This window comes from Miscanthus floridulus, chromosome 7 (genome assembly GCF_019320115.1).
Source record: "Miscanthus floridulus cultivar M001 chromosome 7, ASM1932011v1, whole genome shotgun sequence".
Classification (NCBI taxonomy): domain Eukaryota; kingdom Viridiplantae; phylum Streptophyta; class Magnoliopsida; order Poales; family Poaceae; genus Miscanthus; species Miscanthus floridulus.
This window is the reverse complement of record NC_089586.1, coordinates 68,541,974-68,547,271: the sequence shown is the minus strand read 5'-3', so window position 1 is coordinate 68,547,271 and position 5,298 is coordinate 68,541,974.

The following is a 5,298-nucleotide window of genomic DNA, read 5'->3' as shown; positions in this document are numbered from 1 at the left end:
CAATATAAATATGAGTTCCTAAAAGTTGAACCTTGCCTCCAGAACTTCATCATTGTGATCATTGAAGATAGCTAACTGTCCTTGATCCTAGCTGCATCAGAACTGCATCCTTTTGTCTATTTTACTTCTGATTTTAGAGGAAATAATTCTAGATTCATCAATAAGCTATATATTTTTGAGTTATGTCTATCTCTGTGTGTCTGTCTCTCTATTTTTCTCTTTATGTGCATTGTTTTTTATAGGTGCTGCTTTTTAGGGATCTCTGTTGTTGCTTAGAGTTGCTTAGAGTTGGCAGCTACTCCTTTGTCTGTCTCTCTGTTTTTCTCTTTTGTTAAGTTTTTTGGGGATCTCTTTTGTGCAGACCTCTATTCTCTCTTCTCTCTTCTCTCTTCTCTCTCCTCTCTTCTCCTCTCTTCTATCTTCTCCTCTCTTCTCTCTTGCTACTCCTAAGTGGCTGCTGCTCTTACTCTACTACTACCACTCTACTGCTACACTTACTCTACTCTACTACTTTCTACTTACTACTACTACTTGCTACTTCTAGCTACTACTACGACGACTACTACTACTACTCCTCCTACCACTACTACTACTACTCCTCCTCCTACTCCTCCTACTACTCCTACTACTACTCCTCTTACTACTCCTACTACTCCTCTTACTACTCGCTACTCCTAAGTGGCTGCTGCTCTTACTCTACTACTACCACACTACTGCTACACTTACTCTACTCTACTACTTTCTACTTACTACTACTACTTGCTACTCCTAAGTGGTTGCTGCTCATACTCTACTACTACCACTCTACTGCTACACTTACTCTACTCTACTACTTTCTACTTACTACTACTAAGTGACTGCTCCTAAGTGGCTGCTGCTCTTACTCTACTACTACCACTCCTTCTCTATTTTTATTTTGCTTATATACTGCTAGTGTGTAGTGGCTGCTGCTGCTGCTGCTACTACTACTACTCCTCCTCCTACCACTACTACTCCTCCTCCTCCTCCTACTACTCCTCTTACTACTCCTACTACTCCTATTACTACTCCTACTACTCCTCTTACTACTCACTACTCCTAAGTGGCTACTGCTCTTACTCTACTACTACCACTCTACTGCTACACTTACTCTACTCAACTACTTTCTACTTACTACTACTACTTGCTACTTCTAGCTACTAACTATTGGCTGCTGTTGCTTTTTTTGCCAAATCTCCCAGGACTCGCCTAGGACTTGTTGTCCTGTCTTTTGCCATCAGCTGCTGCACTATGTTTGCTAAGCAGTTGTTGGTTTTTTTACCAAATCTCCCCTCTCCTCTCCTTTGTTTTGTCGATGATGAAATTGTCCAAGTCCATACATTATATGGAATATGAGCTGATGATCAAGAACTTATGAGGAACTTGGCATCATTAGCAGTCGCCCCTACATTACCTTCTCCTCTCTTCTCTGTTATGATGCCTTGATGCTCCAAGTTCAAGATCAGATGATGATTGACATGTTTCTAAGGCCTCTACCACTGCTACTACTCTTTTTTTGATATATTATTGTTTTATAGGACTACTTTGGTTTATAGCCCTTTTTGATTTCTTATACCTTCTCGCATACCTAAAGCACACTTTCTTGCATCTATTAGAACAAAGTGCGAAATAATATCGCGGACACCAGACAGTGTAGCCCGATGCCCCGAGCATGATGAGCACCCAACCAATGAGGAGCAAGCACTAGAGGACCAGCTAACTCGGGAGCAGTTCGATAACGAGTTAGAAAAGGATCTAGAAGTGATGCTTACTCAAGAGCAGTGTGACGAGGAGGAAGGGGGAGCAGAAGGAAGAGCAGGAGAGGCTACTAAAGGCAAAGAAGAAGAGGATGATGATGATGATGACTCAGAAGAGGGATATGAAAGTCCCGAGGATCCTTTCCCACATGAAGCTAGAAGGAGGCCAACGAAGGAAGATTTGGACAAGGATTTTGACCCAAACGAGGAGGTAGGAAAAAAACCTTAGCTTGTAAATTTTGCTAAAGCTTTGGCTGTGTTACCTCTGCTAACACTTTGACCTGTCGTATATACAGGTCCCTCCTAAAACTAAGAAAAGACGATGTAGACATCCGTGATATCTCGCTGGACAAGATGGAGTAGAGGAAAGGAGAGCAGAGGCAACAGCCATAGAGACGGATCACGATGCCTCTGCTCCACAACCTCAAGACACCACCACGACTACCAAGCCTAAGAGGAAATGAGGGGATAGAAAAGGAAATCTATATCCAAATAAGGCATGCTATGTGATAACAGAGGTTGGGCCAGCAGGGAGATCTTTGAGCCGAAGGAATTAAGAGGACGATTCCGTAATGCGATCGGGGCTCTAGTAAGAGATAAATTGAACCTAGCAATCTCTAACTAGAAAAAGGTACCAGAGAACACAAAGAATGCACTATGGGATAGGCAGCTGAAGCTCAATTTTAGATTTCTGGAGGGTAAGCACGAATTGGTAAAAAAATGCTATTAGGATGATGGGAGAGTCATTCCAACATTGGAGGTCGGAGCTCAACACAAAGTATATCCAAAAGGTGTTAACTCCCTTAAACGAGTTCGGCAAAATAACTCCTAGTCAATGGGACAAGCTCGTGGCTCAGAAGACTTCATCGGAGGCATTGGAGCTCAGTGCTCGTAACACCGAGCTGGCGAAGAGGAACAAACACCACCATCATCTAGGCCCCGGTGGCTACTATGCCAAGGAAGAATAGTTTAGGAAGATGGACGAAGAGGCCGCAGCTGCTGGGAATATCGATGTGATGAATTTGAAGGTACGCTCAAGGAACTTGATATATGCGAGGAGTGCAGAATCATCCGGCAGTAATCTTAAGTTTGATAAGATAGAGACCCAAGAGGCGGTATCAAGGATACTAAAATATGCTGAAGACAAGCAGAAGGGCTCATTCAATCCTTCTAGAGAGAGGGATGAGCTTAGCCTTGGCTTGGGAAACAAGGAGCACACAGGCCGCACTAGGAAGGGCTAGGGAAAAGGACGACCTAGAAGCAAGGATTCGAAGAGGACAGGCACATGTACAAGAAACATGGCCGGGACCGGGAGACTAGTCTTGAGCTCCAAGTGAAGGCTCTAGTTGTGAAGGCGCTAGAGGAGCAAGGATTGTCTACAGAGCCACGAATATTAGTGACGCTGCCGGGAGAACTAACATTAGTTGGCAGCTCTCTGAAAGTTCCTAGCAGCCAAGGTTCCACTGCAGCCACAACCCCAGTCGATCGCATACGGGAACCAACTAGTTGCACCTTGGTGTTTCTCAGCGGCCGACAGAACACTATGATGGAGGTGGCAACGGGTGTGGCACATCCTCCCGGTGGCTTACACCACAATAATAAGATACTACCGGACTACACTAGGGTCGAGGTGCATACAGTGAAGCCCGAGTTCATGCAGTGGAGGATAGACTACGCAACTCCCGAGGGGTTGGTGTTACTCGGAGACGTTATGGGGCAGTTCATCCTCTGGCACAAACAGGACATTATATTGACTGCTTCTTCACCGCCTCCCCATCTCCCAAATTTGGAGCGAGTTGTTGAGGTCGGGGAGATATTTTCACCATCTCGTGACCCCCACATTCCTGAGATGCCACATTCTTCCCTGCCTCCTAGCGAGCATGTGCCTGATGAGATGCCACAACCTTCTCTAGCTCGTATCGAGCAAGTGCATGATGAGATGCCACAGTCTTCTCAACAAGCACAACCGATACATGAACAACGAGTGCCTCCTGAAGAAGGTGATGCACAAGAAGATGAGGACGTGCCTGAATGGGAACTTTGAAAGAAGATTCCAATCAACATAAGGCTAGTTTATGTTCCAATCAAAGACGTCTCATCGGTGTCCAAGTGGTATTCCCATGACCAGTTCAAGCCTAAGAACCAAGTTAAAAAAGTCCCATCACGGGGTTCTGAGGAGGCCGTCACTAGCAAACTCCACCAAATTACAAAGCAGTATCCAAATGTTGATGCCGTCAAATGGTCAAAGGATTGCCCGAAAACATATGAAAGAGGCAAGCCCTTCCTACCAAACTAGGACATCCAGTGCCTACCACTTGGAATGAGAAGGTTCCATGATTGGTACTTGCGTGTTCTCCCAACGAGCATAGATATCATACAAGCATGCTTCCCCACCGGCACATTTGGAAGCCTAGCCAGGAAAATTGTCTTTGACTTCAATGACATGCACACATGCTTTCACCTGGGAGAAATGGAGATGAATCTAATTCGCACGTGGTGCCTGTAAGTCCTTGTCCTCCCGATATAATATGAATGTAATATTTGAATTTTGTTGTAACTAACCCACGCCGTGATTTGTAGAATGCAAGTGCACATTGTCAAACAAATGCCAAGTGTGAAAGCTAGGTATGTAGACCCTCAAGCTATAGCCCAAATAAATTTTAATTACCCTAAACGGTGGACACTGGATGCCAAAGAGCTAGCTGTTGCAAAGACTCTTTGGGAGAAAGAGCGCATCCGTACGGCGAAACTATGGGAAGAGTCCCTTAAGGTTGCGGCATACATTGCCATGGCTTTCAAAAATCTCCAACAACACTCTACTATATGGCTACCATACAACTTCGAGTAAGTTCAACTCTATACTTAAAGCTTTGTTCGATATATTTTATTCGATGCAAAAGAGCTTATCTAGTTCTATGATTAAATCCATGCAGCAACCACTGGATTTGTGTAGCCGTCGATGTTGGGAGGAGCATGGCATGGGTCTTTGATTCATTAGATAGGGACACGGTGACATACAAAGACTTCATATCGATTCTCAAGATCTATACATATCTACAATCCTCATTAGCTTATGTGTTTGTATACATACTTGTAACGTTCACTTTTGGATACTAACAAGTTGTATTTGCTAAAATAATTCAAACAGGGCATTTAGGTTCTATGTCACTAATCATCATGGAAGGCATGATCCAGCAAGAAAGGAAAAGCTGGCTATAAAAATACTATGTGCGGTAAGTGTAACTTACTTCTTCAGTACTCCGTTACATGGCTATCAAAAGCATTACTTAACATTTTCATATGCAAAACACACAGTGCCCCAAGCAGAGGCCTAGGAGTGTACATTGTGGATACTATATATGTTCTATGATGAGTAACACCGGTGCCTACAGGAGACACCTCTTAAGGGTAAGTTTGAACCTCTTCACCCATAGTATAAAAACTTCGTACATGGTATGAAATACTAAACCGAAACTTGTTCTCTTGTAGTGGAGAGAAGAGAAAGGAATGAAAAGAGACCTAT